Source organism: Leopardus geoffroyi, chromosome B4 (assembly GCF_018350155.1).
Source record: "Leopardus geoffroyi isolate Oge1 chromosome B4, O.geoffroyi_Oge1_pat1.0, whole genome shotgun sequence".
Taxonomy (NCBI): Eukaryota; Metazoa; Chordata; class Mammalia; order Carnivora; family Felidae; genus Leopardus; species Leopardus geoffroyi.
In genome coordinates this window covers 115,253,457-115,278,072 of record NC_059341.1, presented here as the reverse complement: position 1 = coordinate 115,278,072, position 24,616 = coordinate 115,253,457, and the positions used below count along the sequence as shown (strand labels likewise).

Here is a 24,616-nt window from a genome sequence, read left to right as displayed (position 1 = left end):
ACGATAAAAAGGTCCTGGAGGTGAGACCAAAGGGATATGTTTTGGCTGGATCCTGGAGGAACTGCGAGGACTCTGACTGGATTCTGAGGCAGTGAGAAGTCACAGAAGGACATAAGCGGGCAGTTGGGGAATGGTGAGTGAGATGATCAGGTTTGGATTTTAGATAATAATAACTCTGGGTTTGGTGTGGAGAAAGGGTATAGGGAGGGGGGACAGTCTGGTGGCAGGAAGACTAGTGAGGAAGCTATTATGACTTTCCAGGTGCAGGAAGATGAGAGCCCAAGCTAGAAAGTTGGTAATAAATGAGAGCAATAATAATGATGATTACTTTAGCAAAGTTTTATGCAGTCACTAAAATCCATTTCCCAGGCTCCTTTGCAGTTAGGTGTGGCCATGTGATTATGTTCTACACAGTAGAATGTGAGCAGAAATAATGAGCTCTAATTCCAAGTGTGACCCATAGAAGTTTCCCATGTACACTCCTCTCTGTTCTTTCCTTTTTCTGGCTAATAGGGATGGAGAAGCCATGTATTGGAGATAAATGGGAATCCTTTAATGTAGAACCTGGTAAAGCCATGTAGAGAAAAGTTGCCCCAGTTGACAAAGAACGCTTTGGAATGTTACATAAATGAGGAATAAATATCTGTTGTGTTTGAATCAGTGGACAATTTTAGCTTTATTTATTATAGCAGTTAATATTACCCCAACGAATTTAAACACTCAATTTTGGCTAGGCACCATTCTTAATACTTGAGATATGATAGCTCATTTAATTTCCACGACAATCCATTGAGTAACAATTTGTTAATTATTATCCCCAATTTACAGATGAAGAAACTGAGATACAGAGGGGATATGTAACCTACTAATGTTACAAAGCTGGGAAATGAGAAAGCCAAGTTTGAGAGTTCTGCCTCCAACATTTTAAGCAATATCTGATAGTGGAGATGGATGAGGATTAATAGGTTTTTAAAAAATGTTTATTTATTTATTTTTGAGAGAAAGAAAGAGGGAGGGGCAAAGAGAGAGGGAGAGAGAGAATCCCAACCAGCTATCAGCACAGTGCCTCAACACAGGGCTCAAACTCACAACATGTAAGATCATGATCTGACCAGAAATCAAGAGTCAGATGCTTAAATGACTGAGCCACCCAGGCGCCCCCATTTTTCTTAATTAATAGTTTTTTTTTTAATTTTTAAACAATTTTTTAAACTTTTATTATTATTTTTTAATTTAAATCCAAGTTCGTTAACATATAGTGTAATAATGGTTTCAGGAATAATAGAATTTAGTGATTCATCACTTACTTACAACCACCCAGTGCTCATCCCAACAAGTGCCTTCCTTAATACCCATTGCCCATTTAGCCCATCCCCCCACCCAGCACCCCACCAGCAACCCTCAGTTTGTTCTCCATATTTAAGAGTCTCTTATGGTTTGTCTCCCTCTCTGTTTTTATCTTATTTTTCTGTCCCTTTCCCTATGTTCATCTGTTTTGTTTCTTAAAACTCCACATATGAGTGAAATCATATGATATTTGTCTTTTTCTGATTGACTTATTTCACTTAGCATAGTAAACACTCTACCTCCATCCGCATCATTGCAAATGGTAAGATTTGCTGAGTAATATTCCATTGTGTATATATATATATATATATATATATATATACACACACCACATCTTCTTTATCCATTCTTCAGTCAGTGGACATTTGAGCTCTTTCCATACTTTGGCTATTGTGGATAGTGCTGCTATAAACATTGGGGTGCATGTGTCCCTTCGAAACAGTATACCTGTATCCCTTGGATAAATACCCAGTAGTGCAATTGCTGGGTCATAGGATATTCCTGTTATTTGCGGAACCTCTGTACTGTTTTCCAGAGTGGCTGCACCAGTTTGCATTCCCACCAGCAGTGCAAGAGGGTTCCTCTTTTTTCATATCCTGGCCAACATCTGTTGTTGCCTGAGTTGTTAATGTTAGACATTCTGACAGGTCTAAGGTGGTATCTCCTTGTGGTTTTGATTTGTATTTCCCTGATGATGAGTGATGTTGAGCATCTTTTCATGTGTCCTTTGGACATCTGGATGTCTTCTTTGGAAAAATGTTTATTCATGTCTTTTGCCATTTCTTAAGTGGATTGTTTTTTGGATGTTGAGTTTGATAAGCTCTTTATAGATTGTGGATAATTAATAGTTTTTTTTTAAAGATATAGATGTCCTTTCTTTTCTTTTAAACATTCTGAATAAAAACAGAACCTTGAAGATGCTTAATAGTCAATAATGAACATTAATTAAAATTAAAGTCACTAATTATGAAACAATATATTTGTATTTTTAAGTTTAAAGAGGTACACTCTCTTTTCATGTGTTTCCTGGAAACAGACTCTGAGACTGAAATTTCCATGTAAGAAGTTCATTGGGAAATGCTCCCTGGAAGTGAGGGATGCGGGTTTGGGCAAAGAAAGTAGTTGAACTATCATATAGTCACAACAGAAGGCTCAGCCTATTCCACGGGAAGCTTCGGACCTGAGATAACCCTTCAGAGTTATTTCCCCATCAAGGCAAGGGGTCTGGGCTTTTGTGTCTGCTTCAGTCACGTGCGCTGCTGACCAGGAGGGAACATAAGGTTGTGTGAGGCAACTCCTTTGGACAGGAGTTCAGCTGCGAACAAGTGGAGGAATGGGCATCATGGTCTTGAAAGGGCAGGGAGTAGGGAGAAACTGGATGGTGCACCACAGTATTCACTATAGAACTACTAAGAATAAGTAAGTACTATATTTATAAATCTATACATTTGTAGAACTTCACTGAGCTTCAGACTCTTACAGCCCACTATTTCCTGATTGTGCATGAAGCATAAAAGTGTGGTTGTAAGAAGACAAGAGATGAGACTTCAGAGATGAGTTGAACCATCTGGAAGTAGAAGTGGATGCCAAGAATCTTGGGTGAGAGGGACGTCTGGTGGCAGCATGGAGATGGATTAGCACAGGGACCACTCTTAGGCATACCATTTGGAGCTGTTGTAACAGCCCATAGCTATGGACACCAAAGCCTGAACCAATATCAATGGGATGGAGAAGGGCTAAATTTGCAGGACATTTTAAAGGTAGTTCTTGATGGTTTTAATGGCTGAATGTGCAGATGAGGGAAGATCTGAGACAAACTCTATTGTTGTCATTTGGGAGGCTGTGTGAAAGGTTGTGCTTAAAGGGAGATGACAGTCATGTTCACCCTGTGGGGTCCATGCTCACCCTGTGGGGTTTATGTTCACCCTTTGGGGTCCATGTTCATTCTGTGGGGGCTATGCTCACCCTGTGGAGGGACATGTTCACCCTGTGAGAGGCCATGTTGACACTGTGGGGTCATGTTCACCCTTTGGGAGCCATGTTCACCCTTTGGGGGTCCATGTTCACCCTGTGGGATCCATATTCACCCTGTGGGATCCATGTTGACCCAGTGGGGGCCATGTTCACCCTGTTGGGCCAGTGTGAAATCTTGACTCTATTTTTAATTGACAAAGCAAACATAGTTCTTTGTTACTTTCTTTCTCTTTTCCTTCCTTCCTTTCATTTTTCTTTCATCTGAGGAAGCTCTCTATTACCCATTTTGTCTCTTGAAATGAGTTGTTCATTTCATCTATAATATAATTGGTTTTTTCATTAATCTATTATAACAAAAATTTCTTTCATCATGCCTTCCTCTTTTCGGTTACAAATCTAAGTGTGCCTGAACAAAACATTTACTTAACAAAACAAAGTTTTAAAGCACAGATTCTTTATTTCTTCATTTTTTGGCAGTTTGGTCATGGCCCATAATGGATGGTCTGATGACAGCCTTGGAATTGTAGGTGGGATGAGAAGTGACAGGAAGTGTGCTTGCTGGGACAATGTTACCTTGTGAGTGACTGGCTGCTGTCATATGTGGATATACAAGATTGTTTATTTATTTATTTATTTTTTTTCCAACGTTTATTTATTTTTGGGACACAGAGAGACAGAGTATGAACGGGGGAGGGGCAGAGAGAGAGGGAGACACAGAATCGGAAACAGGCTCCAGGCTCTGAGCCATCAGCCCAGAGCCTGACGCGGGGCTCGAACTCACGGACCGCGAGATCGTGACCTGGCTGAAGTTGGACGCTTAACCGACTGCGCCACCCAGGCGCCCCAAGATTGTTTATTAAGGCTAGGTCTGAATGGCCGTATGAAACCCCTTGGTACAACCCATGAGTGTAACCAGTTCACGGCTCTAGTGGTTGTGCTTTTTATTTTCTGGAGCAAAGTAATTTTCTGACCTGATGTGTGTATAAGATTGGAATCTAACCTTCTGTAGACTGCATTTTTGCCAATTGGAAAACTTTTAACAGTGGAGAAATTTAACTTAAAAAGGAAAAAAAAGTAATTAAGTGAGATCAAATCAGTGTGTGTATACTCAGGGCAGCCAGATGAAGTCAGTCACTCATTTCACATTTATTGTGTCGCTCCTCTGTGCCAGGTGCTATGCTAGGTGTGCCACGAATCCAAGGGTGGATGAAACAGATGAGGTCCCGTCTCTCACAGAATGTACCTTCAAATCATGGGAAACAAAAAAAAATAAATAAATAAATAAGAAAAAATAGGAAATCTTCTGATGTTTGTAAGTGCCCAGAAGAAAACAAACGTTGAATTTCTATGTATTTATCCAGCCCTTCCTTCCCATTTCGAGAGGCAACCCTGGTGAGAAATTGGGTCTTTTAGGGACTTAGAAGAGGGATGATATGAACCCAAACTTAGTGCTTGAATAAGGCAAATTGACAGACTCTGGATTTGTTGGGGTAAGGAGGATGGGACTTTAAAACTCTAAGTATAAGTGTGACAGATGTAATTTAAATTCTTTCCGGGGACTGATAATAGGCTTTGTTTACAAAGACACTGCTTAATATTAACAGTTAACTAGTGAAAACTATGGTGGGTGTTCCTTTAGCCAAATTCCACTTAAGTGACTATAGGAGAAACCCATGCTCTTGTTTCCTTGGTAAAGACACAACTCCATAGGCCAAACCCAAGTCCACTGGTGCTGGCCCATCTCTTCCCCCAAGAGCTGACTCTTCTCGACTTCTTAGAGTCAGAATTGTTTGTTCCTGAACATGTTTGTGCCAGTTTTATTCATTATTCAAATTACACAGTTTACTTCAGTATTACAATAACTAATGAAACATGAGTCTGGAGAGAGAATTATTAAAATGAAATGTAATATAAATGGAATAATGCTTTGAAAAGACTCAGTAATGACCAAGTAGTTAATGAGGAAAGATTGGGAAAAATCATAAAATCTACAGTATTTTGTTCACGACTGTCTGTAAGTTCTCACTCACTACAAGGAAAGAAAAATTGGAAATGAAAAACAAGATCTTATGGGTGTGGTATAGGTAAAAAAAAAAAAAAAAAATGTAGCTTTGGAACCTTTCCAGCGAACTCATAGTAAGGGAAAGGACCAAGACCTTCCACCAGATCGGTGAATACATTTACATTTATTTAAGTTAAAATATAACATTACAACATAAACGTATCCTTTTTTTCTCCCTAACATTTCTGATTAGCCCATTAATTAGCAATTCTGATTGCGCTGTATGAGATTTTCACTGTATTGTAAATTGTGTGTTAAGTGCAATGGAGACTCATGATTCTTCCATTCAAAGGACTCAGGAGTATAGTCTTATCATTAGATAATTTTCGTATCTCCACTAATTCCTTAACCTGAGCCAAATCTCCCTTCCATCATTTGCACAGAAGCAAAGAAAATATTTTCTTTTTTCAGCAGCACCTTTCCTTTGTGAATATTGAAGTTCTTTAAGGGACAAATTTCTAATTAAGCAACAATGGTCATGTCACCTTAGAGAGATGAACAGAGATATTTACTATCCTCTGACTGAGGATGTTAGACCCATGCTAAGTAGCTAACAGATGTCTCCGTGCTGTCTCTCAGAAGCATTGTATTTCCACTAATCTCCCTGCCACACTGTGTCCTCATCTCTATTCTTAGTAATTCCCAGTATTCACAGTCCCAGGGAACTAAGAGAGCATTGAAAGAGCACTTGTCTGTGGGCCAGGACACGTGGGCTCAGACCCTGGCCACTAATCTGTGGGACCTTGGACACTTTAGTCAGCCTTTCTGTGCCTCAGCTCCTGTATCTGTAAAATGAAGCTCACAGGACTTGTCAAACCAACCAACCAGATTGGGGGAAAAAATGTTTGTGAAAACAAATATGGATGTGGTAGCTGCAGAAAGGGAAATATTCCTGTTTCAAAATGTGGGCCCACATTTTGTTACAGTATTTTTGATCATGTATTAATTTATAGGTTCTGGTTTGCACATTCATTATTGAGACCAGAAGTAGAAGTCCTTACTCATATGTTATCCCAATCTTACCTACCTACTCACCTTTATCATCTTCCATTGATGGTCCCGGACTCTTTGTAAGAAATGTAAGGAAAGAAACAGACTATGGTCAGGATAATGATCTATCGTACTCTGAACTACAAGATACCAGTAAGTGGTATTTTCTTTTCTTTTTTTAAGTTTATTTATTTATTTTGAGAACACAACCAGGGGAGGGGCAAAGAGGGAGGGAGGGAGAGAGAGAGAGAGAGAGAGAGAGAAAGAGAGAATTCCAAGCAGGCTCTGCACTGGCAGCATGGAGTCTGACACAGGGTTCCAACTCACGAACTGTGAGATCTTGACCTAAGCTGAAACCAACATTCAGATGCTTAACCAACTGAGCCATCCAGGTACCTCAATGGCTGCCATTTTCTAATGGCTTTGAGTGACATTGTATCTCTTCACTCATTCACACAAGCATTGCTGGTAATAGTTTAAAAAAAGAAAGAAAGAAAGAAAGAAAGAAAGAAAGAAAGAAAGAAAGAAAGGAAGGAAGGAATAAATATACAAAATTTCCAACAATAGGGGATTGCTCAAGTAAATGATGGTATTTCTGTACAATGGAAAGCCATTAATAAAAAGATACTGTCGATGAATATTTATTGGCATAGAAGGATAGTCATGGTAATTAAATGAAAAAGCAAACCCAAATGACTAATATAAAAACAACCTCATCATTATTTTTTTAAATGTATTTGAATAAAAATATTTGGAATGATATACAGTGGCTATCTCTGGGGTGGTAGGATTACAGAAATAAGTTTTCCTTCTTTATTCTTACCTGTGTTTTCTAACTTTCTATGATGGACATATGTTGCTATGGGCAAAAGAAAAAAGTGATTTAAATTAAATAAATTCCCACTGATGTAAAAGATACCTATGGGAATGAAGAACAATATTTTGAAAAACATAAATGCCAACTCTGAATAATGAATTAAAGATGAACGTTTTTCAAAAATAGAAAGGTTGAATTTCATTCTTTTTTAAAAGGATGGAATCACTTAATGACTCTTTAAAATAAACCAGGTATCAATTGCAAACCTGTTTCTTCTCAGCTGAATTCTGCCTTAAATTGTTTTTAAAACAGACTCACATCATGGTAATTAAGCATGATATTTTAAAATATCTAAATCAAACAATCACTGGTAGTGATACAATGTAATATTTTCCTTTTCTGCCAAAACATCACTTTAAAACACATCTCTTTTTAACACAAAGAGGAGATGTCTTTATCTTTACTATCATATTAAAAACAGTAAATTACAGGGTTCCTGGGTGGCTCAGTCAGTTAAGTGTCTGACTTTGGCCCAGGTCATTATCTCACGGTTCATGAGTTCAAGCCCCACATTGGGCTCTGCTGTCAGCACAGAACCGGCTTCAGATCCTCTGTCTCTCTCTGCCCCTACCTCCCTCTCAAAAATAAATAAACATTTAAAAACCAACGACAACAACAAAAACCCTGTAAGTTATCAAGTGCCAAGTTACCAGGTTATCTATGTGCCTATGTGTCAGATACTTGGAATGTTGAATTGATTGGTTAATTTATTTAATCATAACCACCTTAAGAGATAAATATTACTGTGTTCATTTTACAGTGGCTGAAATCCACAAAGTTAAGATTCTTACCCAACCATGAGTAGCAAAATCACATGCCTTAGAAAAAATACGTAACAAATTATTTATTAAATCCACTCTGATAGCCATTGTGTGTTGTGTGCTGGGAATATACCTGAACTGTGGCCCCATCCCTCAAATAAGTTTATAGTCTAATTGGATGACATGGACCAAATAATTATAAATGTAATGAATCTTACAAAAGGAGAAATACAAGATGTAGGAGAGGAGTTAATGTGGTCTGCAACATCTGTCCCATGTAGAAGACATTTAAACCAAGATACGAAGCATGAGTAGAAGTTAACTGGACAAAGATTGGACATGGAAGAGTAACTGGAACAGTAGCAGGAACAGTATGTGCAGGAACGGTATGTACTAAGTAGTCACGGTAATTACCATGATAATTCCTGGTAGCGGGAACAGTATGTGCTAAGTCCTGAGATGGCATTTTGCTACAACAATCTGGCACAATCATCCACAACTGGCTTGAAACAATAAGCATTTATTTCTTTCATATGAGTCTGTGCATCGGCTATGACTTCGCTGGGCTTGGCCGGACTCCAGGGTTCAGGTCTCTCTCCCATGGTGCTCCTCCTTTTTTGACCAATGGCCTCCTGGAGCGTGCTCTTTTCACACACACATAAGCAAATTTACACCTCATTTCATGTTCAGGAACATTGCACTGGCTAAAGCAAGCTGTATGGCCACGCCCAAAATAAATAGGACGAGGAAAATATTTTACCCGCAGTAGATTTCTCTTCAGAGTCACATGATACTGAATGTGCATGAATAATTTAATATGGGAAGGATGTGAAGAAAATTGTGACCAATGATTCAATCCACCATACCTGGATTTTTCAGGAACCCATTGCCAATATGGCAAACGTATTATGAGTGAGCTGGGGAAGGATACTACTGTCTGCTCTTGTCATTGGCTGTGCTTGGGAACTTTTTATTACAGAGATTCCATATATAAATATAAACATACACATAAGTATATAAACTTACTCTAAAAGATAATGACTTATCCACCTTCTTCCTGAACTTTATTTCCCAAGAGTTGACCAACATTGAAGTATAAATGGTTACCCCACAGAGCTAATGTAGTGTTGGCTGAATTAAATGTTCCTCTTCTATTATGTACCAAATATTGGGTCTCTGTGTGATAGTAGCACATTCAGAAGCTATGCCTCAGAGGCAATGAAAGCAGTGTTCGAGCCTCTGAGCAAATAGCATTAAATTTGGTTGCTACTCATGCTCCTGGAATGGAGGTCAGCTATTTTATACACAGTGAATAAGACAAACCAGTCATAAAACGTGAGGAAACATCTAATTTAACCACTTTATCCCATGAAACATGATCTTCCATGTGGTCAGATCGTTTTGATAATGTTACAAGAATAGTTGAGTTTATTTTTATCTGTTGCTGTACAGATACATTCACTTGCTTTAAAAGCGCTTAAGTCTAATGCCTGAATGAACAGGTGTGGGGACAAGAGTTGGCCAGATATAAACTCATACAGTTCATGTGTTTAAGAAGCATAGGCTTTTTTAAAATAGAAAATTCATTCAACACAGACTGCCACTGCATTACTAGCTGTAGTGGTATATTCTGCCATGGAAAATTGTATTAGTTTCAGTTGATGTTATTTTATTTTCCCTCTTGCTGATAAGAAGAGACTAAACAGAAATCACTGCCTTTATGATGATCCTGTTCTGGAGCGAAAATTCTCGCTTCATTTGTTAAAAGCTCAATTTTATAATCCTAAGGATTTAAAATGGAATCTATTATTCTTTCTGACAATACTTATTTCCCATAAAAACACAAATTTTTTTAGCTAGCTCATATGTAAATTTCACTGTAAAACAGGTGCCATTTCAAGGGAAATCAGTGGTTCTAATAAATATGATGGATTTGGAACAAGTCCTTTCCCCTCATCTTGTTCACAGTTATGTAAGCCTTCTGCTTGGCTACATTTTGTATTCACTACTCCGTTTACAAAGCAGCATTTAAGAGAGACTACGGTTTTCTGGCTTCCTTTTCTGATACACTTTGATACTTCTTCCTTGAGCCCCTTTTCATCCTTATGTGTGTTTTCTTGCTCTTTCAGCCTGGCTCCCCTTCAAAAGGCAGCATAAATGTGCACATTCCAAGTACTGGCATGAGATACGACATTCTCTCACACATTCCCTAAGTGGAAATGCAGGAATGGGGGGAAAAATACCCTGATTGTCAGGAACAAATGCAGTCCCTTATTACTTCCTGATGGTTAGTTTTATAAAGGGGTTGTGGGAAGCATCTGCTTGTGTGTCTGTGGAGATGTCATTCCATGCATTTAAGAGGCATTGATTTCCAAGGGCGAATCATGGGGCTTGATTACAGAGAGCTAGCCGAGTAGACCTGGGCTTAATTCATGAGTCCTGTCCAGAGATCTGTCACTTTTGCAAAACTAAGAAACTGATTTTCTTGATTTTTTGCTTCTGAAAATGGAAATAGCCGTATTGTTTTTATGACAGCTCTTCAGTGTTGAAGTAAGTCCAACCAAGTGAAAGTGGTAGGTGCATTGCGATATTAGTAAAATCCACCTGATTAATACCTCTCTCCCATTCCGCCTCTGTCCCACAGAGCTGACTTGTTTACCTAAAGTCACCAAATTAACGGACTATTTTGCCGTTGTACAAGACCCAAATTCTTTTTTTATACTAATGATGGGTTAAAATGAGTATAAAGGGTACATATGCTCTCCATTGTTATAAAATAATAAAGTATTAGAGTTAGTAGAGTTAGTAGACACATTTCTAGTTAATGATGAGGATTTCTTTCCTCAAGTTTAGCAGCTTTGCCTTTTAGTCCATATTTTCCCAATCCTTCATTAGAAATTTCATTTCAGCTTAAATATGATAGACCTTATAAAACACTTTAAAATCCTTTCTGGAATGAGGCCCAGTGTTAAACAGTTGGTAAACAATATAAAAGATTGATTAATTTAAGTGACTGCTTTGCCATTGTATGGACTCAAATTCTTAATAGAATTACAGCCCCAACTGATAGGGACATATGGGTCTTAAACTTTGAAGAAGTTTAGAATCTTTAATAATCACCTGGTATAGTTCTCTTTAAAAATGATAGGATCATATTAGATCATCTTTTTCAGGATGCTAAAAGATCTAAATAAAAATTTGCTTTGTGTATTGCTGGATTAAATCATGCAATTTTATACATTTTGACTAGATGTAAGTTAGTCTGCTGTAGTATAAAACTTGAAGCTTCAGAGACCTAAATATGAATTCTGTTCCTTTCTAGTCATGTGATCCCCCAAACCCAACAATACTGAGTCTTATCTGTCAAATGGGCCAATACTTGTTCTCCCTACCACCTTGAGGTGTAACAGTCATAGATGCTGTTGAAAACTGTAAAGAACCATCCATGTGATTTTAAAAGAAAACTGAGACATTTTCTGCTTTCACTGATACTGTTTAACAACAGTTAACTGTTAAATTGGTTAACATATTGCCATTTCTGGCCATAACAGGAAGAGAAGGAAAAAGGAAAAGGAGATGTAAAGATTGGACAAACAGATTTAATCAACAAAGTAAAATGAAAGGTCAGCAAGGATGGTGAACACCTGGTCAGTTAAAAAAAAAAATTATTAGTCTTTATCAAATTTTGCAAAGCAATCTAGAAAATATAATAGAACATAAAATACAATTTTCAAAATATAAAGTATGCAGGAAATAACCTAACAAATACTTTTATGAGAAAATTTAAAACTTAATTACACATTTTAAAAGAAGAGGTGAGGGGTGCCTGAGTGGCTCAGTTGGTTGAGCATCTGACTCTTGATTTTGGCTCAGGTCATGATCCCAAGGTTGTGGGATTGAGCCCCATGTCAGGCTCTGTGCTGAGCATGAAGCCTACTTGAGATTCTCTCTCTCTCATTCTGCCTCTCTCCCCCACTTGCACTCTCTCGCTCTCAAAAATTAATTAATTGATTAATTAAATAATTTTTAAAAAAATAAAAGAAGAGCTGAATAAATGGAAAGATATGCCATGTCCTTGATGTATAAATATGTTAGTTTCCCTTAAAATTAACCTATAAATTCAATGTCAGAATTATGGCAAGTTTTTTTTGAGGACCTCAACATACTTACTCTAAACTTATACAAAGGAATAAAAGTTCATGATGCCTAAGTCAGTCTTGAAAAGGAAGAGTAGAAAGGAGGACTCAGTCTCCCATGTAAAATCAGTGTGGAAATGGTGTAGTACCAGCCAAATAAATCTATGGAGAAGAACAGAGAATCAGAAATGGACCCAACTCTACAGTTCTAAATGGGAACCTGTTATAGAATAAACATGGCACCATAAATCAGTGGGGAAAGGACAGATTGCCTGAAACACTAATTGGTAGTGGGCAAATAGCTCATTATATACAGACAAAGTAGATTGGTGCCTATCTCAAGCATGTACAAAGGAGAAAGCCAGTGTGAAAGTAAAATTATAAATTTATTTATAATTTATAATGTAAATTAAATAAAAATTACTAATTGGTGCACGTGGGTGGCTCAGTGAGTTAAGCGTCTGACTTCGGCTCAGGTCATGATCTCACGGTTTGTGGGTTCAAGCCCTGTGTTGGGCTCTGTGCTGACAGCTCAGAGCCTGGAGCCTGCTTTGGATTCTGTGTCTTCCTCTCTCTCTGCCCCTCCCGTGCTGGTGCTCTGTCTCTCTCTCTCTCTCTCTCTCTCAAAAATAAATAAAAACACTTAAAAATTTTTTTAAAATTATAAAGCTAACAGAAGAAGATACTAGAAGTGTTAAAGATTCTCAAACTGCAAACCATAAGTTGAAAATGTAATAGATTTGACTACATTTTAAAAATTAAGAATATCTGTTAAAGGACCGACACAATAAGCAAAGTTAGCAAAAAAGATGACAGAATGAGAAAAGATTTATAATATCAGAAATTTAAAGGGATTAATATCTAGAATATACTAAGAAGTCTCAGTATTCCCATGTTTTAAATATTATTTCTGTAATAATAGAAAGTAAAGTACTTAGCACAGATCCTGGCATACAACTAATACTTACTGTTTGTTAGGACCAGTTCATCTGTTCTTACACCCTTGACAAACCCCATTTTGTGTTAAGCCATGATATATGGCCCCTGAACCTCCAGTTTCTGCATGGTTTTGTATTGCCAGCTTATGGAATTACAGAGAAATGAACGTGCAAGTATTTAGCCAGTCTCGATAACCACAAATCCTGTTTGAAATGTGTCCCCAGATAAGCCAGTGGTTAAAAGAAAAGCGGGGAAAACATTAGTAGCCGTTCCCATGACACGTAGGTGAGCAAAACCCTGTGTATACTGCTGTAGCTTTGGAACCAGCTGCCAAGGACACCTGCCAGGTGATGTAGCAAGAAGAGTATGCTTCATGGCTTGAAGTGTGAATCTTGTGACTGTCATATTCCATCCTGTCCGAAGCTGGGGCACAAGAGTGCTGTGTCCAGAGGACGAAGAGACTAGGTGGAGTAGCTCCCCACTCCTTAGCTCTGTCCAGGGGTCACGTATGACTGGTGGGTGGAAGGGCCAAGTGGGCCAGCTCTTTCCTGCTGGGTTTCCTGGGGACTGCCATACCCAGGGGGCAGGTTGGCCACTAAGAGATGGCTTTGCTCACCGCCAGCCTTGCTCTCTGAAAGCAGAGCTTTGTCTTTTTCTGCTTTATGACCTCAGCTTCAGGGAAGGCTTTGGCTTCCCAAGTGTGGCCTGAAAACACGGATGATGACGCACAGGGCAGAAAGCAGTATGCTGCACTCAGTGGCATTGACCCGATCTGGTTCCACTGCTTGAGCTTGGGGGATGGATAATGCAAGTCAGTCGGCCAGGGTCATCCTACTGTTAGGGAAAGAAAGGAAATTAGTGACAACTCTGTGCTGAACACTATGACCCACAGCTTTGCCTTCGATTCTTGGTAAACCTATGAAATGAACATTCTTCTCCTTGTTTTACACATGTGAAAAGTGCTGCTCAGAGAGGGAAAATTGCCCAAAGTTACCTGGCTTGTAGGTAACCCACTGAGATTTGAACCCTAGTTCTGCTTAACTCAAAGACCCACAGACAATTGTTTTGGTTTTGGTTTTGTTTTTTCAACGGCTCACACTCTGTATCTACAGACTTGGAGTGGTGTTGGGTCCGGGTGGGATGGGTCTATGGCTTGTAGGACTCCAGGAGGACTCCAGGTAGGTCTCATCCGTGTCTGATCTTGGCAGGCAGTTCAATTAGGTGATGGAAAGCTAGTTACATTTCCCAGAGCTGTATCTGGACATGTGTCCCTATGGTCAGCAGGTTTTAGGCGTGGCTTTGATTTCTTAGCAGATACTGTGTTCCCATGAAATAATGACATCCTTGAAAGTGTTGTGCTTTGCTTGTCATTCAGAGAATCCCACCATTCCAGGAGACACATTACACACTATGGAGGGTTTCCCTATCCAGGAAGGAAAGCAGGCGGGGCCTCCAGGACAGAAAGAGCTCGTTCCCAAGTGGAATTTCATTTCTCTGTGCTTCTGGGATCTGACAAGCGCTTTGAAGAACTGGCTTCATTAGCTGCTGACGGAGACATCTCTTGTCCACGCATCTGCAGGTGACTGTTTTGTGTGCTTGAGAGATCACAAGCATTTTTGTACTAGTGCTATTGAAGGTCAGCAAGACTGCCATTGCTGCCTGTTCTTGTTCCTGTCTTTAAGGTCCATGGTAATGACTAATAATGATCATTATCACGATAGTGATCATCACCAACTATTCACTGTGTATTTTCTATGTGCTAGGCTATGTAACAAGCTCATTTAATGTTCACCACAACCCTCTGAAGTCTGTATTATTTAGGACTGGCTTAACTGCAAGTAGCAGAAATCTAACTTCCATTCAACCAAATGAGGGATTTATGTTTCTCACGGAATAAGAAGTGTAGCAGCAGGTACTTCAGGATGAGTATGAAGGCCTCTTGGTGCCATCAAGAACCCAAGCTCCTTATCTGAGGCTTTCTTCCTCATGTTTGCAACATGCCTGTTCAGCGTTGTGCATCACAACCGGTTGTTAGGCAGAAAGAAGGAAGAAGGGCAAAGTCTAAGTGGCAAAACCAAAAGGGTGAATACAAGCTGAATCTGCTCCCTCCAAGAAGTTTTCTCAGAAACTCCAGCTGGTGCCTCTCGGGGCACCTCACTGTCCAGAACTGCTTTGCATGCCCACATCTAGCAGTGAGGGAGTCTGGTAATCAAGAATGTGTCCTTCCTGAGGAAGGAAGGAAACAGGCATGGCTATTGGCTAAGTAACTAGCAGTGTCTAGTTCATGCAGTTCATATTTGTTGGAAATTTATAGACAAGGAAAATTAAAGAAGTTAAGTGTTTGCCAGAGGTCACCCAGATAGGGAGTAACAGGACCCAGACCTGAATCTAGGTATGTCTGACTCTGAAACCACATTCCTAAAAGCTCTACTAGAATTTGTTTCTGATGCTTGGGAGTGCTTGGGCTGGAGAATAGAGGACTGTAAGTTGCCCTTTTAGGGGACAGAGAGGACGGTTGATTTGTCAGCTTCTTGAGAATGGTGCAAGGAGCGACATATGAAAGATATGGAAAAGCACAAGGCAAGGAAGTTATTTATAACAATTAGTAATTAATTGTTATGTGGACTGCACAGCAAACTATTACCAGACATTTGTATAGAGATTAGGTCACCCATAAAAGGAGATCCCTGAACTGATCGGTAGTTTGGGTCTATCATGAGTTCAAAATGCTGGGTCTAACCTCAGGATTATAAGGATTATAAGAGAATATTATGAAAAATATATGACAACAAATTGGACAACCTAGAAGAAATGGATAAATTCCTAGAAATAAATAACCTCCCAAAACTGAATCACAAAGAAATAGAAAGTTGAAACAGACTGATTACCAGCAGTGAAATGGAATCAGTAATCAAAAAACTCCTGGGGCACCTGGATGGCTCAGTTGGTTAAGTGTTTGACTCTTGATCTCGGCTCAGGTCATGATCTCACGTTTTATGAGATCAAGCCTCACATTGGGCTCTGCGCTGACCATGCAGGGCCTGCTTGGGATTCTCTCTCTTCCTCTCTCTGTGCCCCTCCCCACTTGTGTGTGCACTTTCTCTCTCTCTCTCAAAATAAATAAACTTTTAAAAAAAGTGTTAAAAAAAGCAACTCCCAACAACAAAAATTCAGGACCAGATGGCTTCATAGGTGAATTCTACCAAAAATTTAAATAAGAGTTAATATTTATTCTTCTCAAACTATTCCAAAAAATTGAGAGGATGAAAAACTTCCAAATTCATTTGATGAGGACAGCATTACCCTGACACTAAACCGGATAAAGACACTACAAAAAAAAGAGCTACAGGCCAATATCTCTGATGAACATAGATGCAGAAATCCTCAACAAAATATTTGCAAACTGAACCCCACAGTACATTAAAAAAATCAGTCACCACATTCAAGTGGGATTTATTCCCAGGATGCAAGGGTGATTTGGTATACACAAATCGATCAATGTGATACATCACATCAACAGGGGAAAGGATAAAAACCATATGATCATTTCAAAAGCTGCTGAAAAGCATTTAACAAAGTACAACATCCATTTATGATGAAAATCCTCAACAAAGTAGGTTTAGAGGCAACATACATCAACATAATAAAGGCTATGTATGGAAAACCTGACAGTTAACATCATACTCAATGGTGAAAAACTGAAAGCCTTTCCCCTAAGATCGGGAATACGACAAGGATGTCCTCTCTTACCATTTTTATTCAACATAGTACTGGAAGTCCTAGACACAGCAATCAGACAAGAAAAAAGAAAGAAAAGGCATCCAAATTGAGAAGGAAGAAGTAAAATGTTCACTATTTGCAGATGACGTGATACTATATATAGAAAACCCTAGGGGTGCCTGGGTGGCTCAGTTGCTTAAGCATCTGACTCTATTTCAGCTCAGGTCATCATCTCACAGTCCTGAGATGGAGCCAGTGCCATGTTGGGCTCCACACTGGGCATGGAACCTGCTTAAGATTCTCTCTCCCTCTGCCCTTCTCTCACTGACACCTACATGCGCACTGTCTCTCTCAAAAAAAAGGAAACCCGGGTGCCTGGCTGGCTCAGTTGGTTAAGTGTCCAACTTCTGCTCATGTCATGATCTCATAGTCCATGAGTTTGAGCCCTGTGTTGGGCTCTGTGGTGACAGCTCAGAGGCTGGAGCCTGCTTTGGCTTCTGTGTCTCCCTCTCTGTCTCTGCACCTCTCCCACTCATGCTCTGTTTCCCATTCTCTCTCTCTCTCTCTCTCTCTCTCTCTCTCTCTCTCTCAAAAATAAACATTAAAAAAAGGAAACCCTAAAGACTCCACCAAAAAGCTGCTAGAACTGATAAACTAATTCAGCAAAGTCACAGCGTACAAAATCAATATACAGAAATCTGTTGCATTTCTGTACAACAATAATGAAATAGCAGAAAGAGAAATTAAGAAAATAATCCCATTTACAATTGCACCAAAAAGAATATCTAGGAATAAATTTAACTGAGAAAGTAAAAGACTTATACTCTGAAAACTACAAAACACTAATGAAAGAAATTGAACATGTTGCAAACAAATGGAAAGATATTCCATGCTCATGGATTGGGAGAACAAATATTGTTAAAATGTCTACACTGCCCAAATCAATCTACAGATACATATACCATACACAAAAATTAACTAAAAATGGATTAAATACCTAAATGTGAGATCTGAAACTATAAACATCCTAGAAGAGAGCAGAGGCAGTAATATTTCTGACATTGGCCATAGCAACATTTTTCTAGATATGTTTCCCAAGGCAAGGGAAACAAAAGCAAAAAGAAACTACTGGGACTACATCAAAATAAAAAAGCTTCTTCAGAGCAAAGGAAACCATCAACAAAGCTAAAAGACAACCTACTAAATGGGAGAAGATATTTGTAAATGACATATCTGATAAAGGGTTAGTATCCCAAATATATGAAGAACTTATACAACTCAACACCAAAAAAAAAAAAACCCCAAATAATCCAATTAAAAATGGGCAGAAGATACGAACAGACATTTCTCCAAAGAAGACATACGGATGGCAATAGACACATGAAAAGATGCTCAACATCACTCATCATCAGGGAAACGCAAATCAAAACCACAATGAGGTATCACCTCACACCTGTCGGATGGCTAAAATAAAAAATACAAGAAAGTGTTGGTGAGGATTTGGAGAAACAGGATCTTAATGCACTGTCAGTGGGAATACAAACTTGTGCAGCCACTGGGGAAAATAGTATGGAGATTCCTCGAAAAATTTAAAATAGAATTACCAGAAGACCTAGTAATTCCATTACCAGGTATTTACCCAAAGAATACAAAAACACTAATTCACAGGGATATATGCACCCATATGTTTACTGCAGCATTATTGACAATAGCCAAATTATAGAACCAACCCAAATATCCATTGATAGATGAATGGATAAAGAGGAAGTGGTGTATATATACTATGGAATATTACTCAACGATAAAAAGAATGATATCTTGCCATTTGCAACAACATGGATGGATCTAGAGGTTATAAACTGCTAAGTGAAGTAAGTCAGTCAGAGAATGACAGATATCATATGATTTTTCACTCATATGTGGAATTCAAGAAGCAAAATAAACAAAGAAAAAAAGAGACAAACCAAAAAACAGACTCTTAACTATAGAGAACAAACTGATGGTTACCAGAGGGGAGGTGGGTGGGGGATGGGTGAAATAGGTGAAGCGGATTAAGAGTACATTTATCATGATGAGTGCTGAGTAACACATAGAATTGTTGAATCATTATATTATATACCTGAAACCAATATAACACTATGCTAACCGTATGGGAATTACAGGTTTTCAAAAAATCCTGGATCTAGAAAACAAAGTGTCTAAGATAGAATAATCCTGTTTAGAGGAAGTGTCTGAAGACTTTCAGATGGAATGTAGAAGCATCCTGATTTGTCAGAGCTAGAAGGACCACACAATTAATTTATGGTCCAAACTGGGACATTTGTTAGAGTGAAAGGGGTATTTATGAGTACGTATGTTGGGACAGAAGGTGAATACAGGGTTATTGCAGAGCAAATGGAACCTCTGGCTAGCCTTGGCACAGGTTTCTAATGAGTAAAGGAATGGGGAGGGAGGCTTAGACTTCATGGGCAACGGTGGCAGGGGGATGGCCAAAAAGGAAAGACACCCCCAAACCAGAGTCCTCCACTTCCTTAGGCTGGACCTTTGAAGAGGCTCTTCTGCACCTGTAATGGACTTTGGTAATAGGTATTAAAATTCGATGGGCAGGGACAATGAGTGACTAGTGGAAACATGAACCTGCCATAGACCTTTGTTCCCTGAATCTCCTCTAGCATGACTCCTTTTTTTTTTTTTTTTTTTTTTTAATGTTTAGTTTTGAGAGAGAGAGCATGAGCACAAGTGTCAGGGGGACAGAGAATCCAAAGTGGGCTCTACACTGACAGCAGAGAGCCCAATATGGGGCTCTAACCCACAAACCTTGAGATCATGAGCTGAGCTGAAAATGGACGCTTAAACCAACTGAGCCACCCAGGCACCCCTAGCATGACTCCTTTTTAGGAGACATTTAGCTTGGATAATGCTGTGTTCCTTACTGAGTCATGAACCTGGCCCATTCTAGATGGAGAAGGAAACTGGTTTCCCATATCCTGAAACTCTTCCCAGCATTTAAAAACTGCTTTTCTGATTTGCTCAGTGACCTTAGGCGAGTCACAACCTCTCCCTGTGCTTTGGCTTTTCCTTTAGTGGAAATAAAATGGAAATAATAGTTACACAAGATAAAAAAAAATGATTCAAGACCTTCCAATGAAAAATGCCACATGGAACCCAAAGATATTATTTTTATGACAGTTGTTAGTTGAGCTGCTTCTTGTCTCATCCCCTCTCATTAGGCCACAGGGCACATAATAAACACCGGTTTGGCCAGTGACTGGTATTTGATGATGTTGGCACAGAGATGAAGGAAGGAATTTCTCTCTGGCTTGTGTTTCACTATTAACCTCCTCACGTCTGGATCTCAATGTCTACTGGTGTAGAAACTGGAGACTGGCAGGAATCTCAGCTAGTGGCTTCATAGCAGAAGCAGCCTGTTCAGGAAACCTTTAAATAATGATGCTATTAAAATGTTGTCATTATGCCTCCTTAATTCCTTTAATCAATTGAGTGGCTCTGTTTCCCAATCATATAGCAAGATGCATGGCAAACGTCAAGCTCTCTGATGTTTGATGAATCAAAGAATTTGTCAGAGATGTAAGGTTTGGAGAACTGGTCTCCAACTGCAGTCTTGCATATCTCTTCTCTATCCTGACACTCAAGAAACATTTCTAAATGCAAAATAGCTCTTGTTACCCATTTCTTGAAGATCAAGACCAAACTTCTTGATATGGCATAGAAAAACCTTCAGGGTCTGGTGCCTTCTGTCTCGTCTCTCATTGAGCCCCTTTTAGGACTCCTGAGCTCCAGCAGCTGAGACTTCCCTACGAGCCCCTGATATATAGTAAATATTTTAGTTTTTTGGGGTCTTGTGGTCTCTGTTGCAACTAGTTGGTGCTGCTGTTGTAATGTGAAAGTAGCCATAGACAAAATGTAAATGACTAGGTATGGCTGTGTCCAAATAAAACTTTATTTACAAAAAACAGGTCATGCCACAGATTTGCTCCATGGGCTGTTGTTTGTTGATCTCTGCTTTAAGCCTTTGTTCATGCTATGCTTATTCACTTGCCTGTTTGAAAGACCTCTTCTTCCCCCATTCATTTGGCCGTTATCCATTTGATGGTCACCTCAAGCCTGAAGCCTTTCTCTACTACCCTGGCTAGAACTGGTTACTCACTTCTCTGTATTCTATACATACCATTTGCTTATCTGTTCTTTCTCCCTTAACCTGATTTATTGAAATTTTATTCCTTCATTCATGCATTTATTAGTTCATTCATTCCATAATATTTAATGAGTGCTCATTGACTGATAGAGTTGACTTTTGACTCTTTGTACAGCATCTACCAGAAAGCCTGGCACCTAAAGCATGCCTAATCCATGCTTGTTGAATAAAAGGGGATAGAGCACAAAGGAAGAAGTCCATTGCCAAAGGTATTATTTGTGGTTTTGGTTTAAGTGCCCCAAATAGGGCAATTTTCTTTACTGATTTTGAAACTGCTCCATTGTATCAAGCATTTGGTCAGCTGCTTGCGTTTGGGGCTTTTCCTTCAAGGTTTCTGTAGCTTGGTCTGGAATAGTGTGGTGGCTCCCACTTTTTGTCTGTCCTTATTTCCTTTCCTAAGTCCCCGGGGTCCCACTTTCTGGTGACACCATATGGCAAGACGAAGAGTAGCGGCACCAGATTCCAAACTCCCATGTGGACAGGTGACCAAACTCAGGCGAATCGGAAGTTCTACTACCAAAAGTATCTCTTTTTCTTATTTTTATACAGAAGATCAGTTGTTTTCATTGCTTTCTAAGACAGCAGGTCTATCTGGACTAAGGAGCTTAAACGGCTCATAGCATGAGGATATTAAAATTGCCTCTTGCAGTCTAAATGTTCTTTTTATTTTTATTTTTTTCACCCACAATCTCTGGCTCTTTGAGAGTGATTCTGAGGTATATGTAAAAATGAAGCTTCTTGGTTACTCATATTACAGAAATCATTTCATGGATCCACGAAGCCCAGAAATATTTGAAGTAAGGCTTTTAAACCCTTTTTTTTCTTTCCAAAAGTTTACAACCTGTTCTAAATGTAAGCAGAACATTTATTTAATTGCTTGTCACCAATAGAAACAAAATGACTTCATTTGGTTTCAACCCGGTCAGATGCAGATTTTCAGTGGTTACCAGGAGGAAGGTCATGTGTTTGTGGTCAGGGACAGAGAAAAGAAAATGGTAACAGCTTGTTACAAAACAAACACAAAACCTCCACATGGTTTCTCATGTTACAAGAGCAAATAGGAAAGGAGCCCCAACTGGGGATTGTAGCACAGAGTGTAAATTGGGTAAACACTAAAGAAACTGGAGAATGTTCTGGGTCTCTTTACCTTCTTTTAAATATGAAAAGCCAGTGAAGGAAGTGGCAACTGAACAGAATACAGGATTGTTGTTCACCAACTCACCCTGTAGGTAATAGAAAATTAAATAAATCAAAGTTCCATTGTGACAGAGTCCTTTTCGTGGATGCGTCTATAATCTATCTGCCTTACCTGACATTTTAAGACTGATTACCTCTGTGGGGAAACCATGGTGAGAAGAAATGATGTGCCAGTGTTTCAGAGGAGGAAGGAAGGAGTCAAGGTTATAAACTCATCTTTGGTTACAAAAGAAAAATAAGGCATTTAGTGTTGCTAAATGACCAGGACCACAAAAGGTAGTAAACATAGCAAAAGCAAAGTGGAGAATGTGCGGTATTAGTGAACTAATCCCATTGCAACACGCACACAATTTGGTGGTAAAAAACTTCTAGCAAGTTCCTCATTTAGTAAGTTGTTGTCACAGTGTATTTTGAGTAGACTCACAGTAATGTCTTTGCGCGTGCGTGCTTAGGTGGGTAAGACGTTGATAAATGAGTTTCATAAATAAATGTGCTGCTTGCCTAAGGTACTAAAGTTTAAAATAAAATACTGTCTTCACTCTTGTTTCTGGCATGAACAAGTATCTTACTTTTAGCAATTCCCATCCGGAGCTAAGTGTCACTATTTGAGACTGTCCAGCAGAATTGAAATTTACATAGGCTTCGTCTCTGCAATTCTACTTTAAGGCATTGATTCATGGTTCTGTTCATATATATGTGCAAAAAGATGTTTGTGGGAGCAAAAAAAAAAAAAAATGGGAAACCACCTATTTGTCTATCAGTAGGGGTCTGGGTAAATTTTGGGACAGCCATACAATGAAACATAGTCCAGCTGTTCAAATGAAAGTGGTAAATCTAACTGTATAGATTTACAAGTAACTGCAATATCTTGTTAAGATTCACTAAAGGAACAGAGAAGGATGTGCAAGAAAAGGAGGTGTGCATATAGGCATATAGGCTTGTGCATATATAGACTATTTCTGGAAGGATACCCAGGAAATATAATCGTGGGTGACTCTATGGCATAGACTAGGTTGCAGAGGTGGATGAAAATTTACTTTCTGCCTCCAAACTGTTTTGGACCATGAAATTTTTATTGGCCATGTATACAAATCATTTTTCAAAAAGAATTTGAATGAAAATGTCATTTTTACCAATTAATTAAGGTTTTGCTGCTGGTGAGATCAGTGCCCAATGAAACGGACTAAAATCTATGGTCTGATTTGCAGACGAAAAATGGCTTAAAACTCTACAGAAGAAGGCATGTTTTAGTTATGTGTATATTTGGGAAGAGTATTTCAGTAACTAATGGACAAAAGAACACTGGTTCAGGCTGCGACTTTTATGCTGACAGCTTGGAATCCTAGAAAGAGCTACATAGGAAGTCCGGGGCCTCTTCTCAGGAAGTCATGGCAAAGGCCTCATGTTGCGAGGTCGCCCTGATTTCCAGCCTGTATAATTAAAGCCTCCTAACCCCTCGTACATGCTAATTCCATATCTCTCAAAGAGTCATCATTGCCATTTCTTTGCCTGTGGATGAATGAAGAGTGCTTGGGCAGATAAATACTTACTGGTTTTTTTGCATTAAAAAATACCCTGCTGATAAACTCTGTGGCCTTTAGAAACCAGTCACATGACAGCAACCTAGCAACTTCTCTCTTACGTTGGGCTCCTGGGCAGAAAAGTGGTAAGCAGGGAAGACTGGCCAACACACGCTTTTCTGTGAGACCTGCTGCTGATTCAACGCTGGCTGCTTGGGGGGCAGGTTTCTGACAGGACGTTCTTATTTGACCTTTACTAGCCTGTGTTTTCTCTCGTAATGTTAGGTTTATTGTCAATTAACACTTTAACCGTCTGTGTCTTCTCTTGTCTCAAACAGACCGCAGGCTCTTTGGGTGTTAGACTGCTGTCTTCAATCATTCATTTGTTCATCGATGGAGCAAATACTTAATATGTAGCTATCACAAGTGGATGCTGTGCTGAGACCCAGGAGTGCAGGGATGCATGAGACCTCTTCCTTGCCTTCAAGGCACTGACAGCCTACTCTTCTCTTCACAATCTGATAGTCTCATTCAGATTTGTATCTCTCAAGATCACTGACACAGAAGGGGCTCAAGAAGGTGCTTAATAAATAACGGTGGGTTGAGAAACTGCTCCAGCTATGAACCCAGAACTGTGCTGTGACACTGTGGGTGTGCCTTACATTTTTCTGAGGAACTGTCAGTAAATCTTCAGACAGTTCCTTGAGACATCTTCAATAATAGCATTTAGAAATGAAATTTCTTTCTTAGATCAGATGTTCCTAGTCCTGGGAATGGACTCTTTTAGGGCTGATGTTGAGGACAGTTTTTCTGGCCCAACAATAGCCAGGGTTATAAACCCCTTAGGAAGTGGCCTCACTTTCTACTTTTCACACAG

General features: G+C 39.2%; 1 long non-coding RNA gene across 1 annotated transcript; it reads left to right on the top strand.

Moving 5' to 3' along the window:
• The first annotated feature begins 44 nt into the window (after positions 1-44).
• On the top strand, positions 45-24,371 carry LOC123590404. The gene is made up of 2 exons (XR_006708747.1): positions 45-133; positions 24,078-24,371. It is a non-coding gene; the product is annotated as an uncharacterized LOC123590404 (long non-coding RNA).
• The last annotated feature ends 245 nt before the right edge of the window (positions 24,372-24,616 follow it).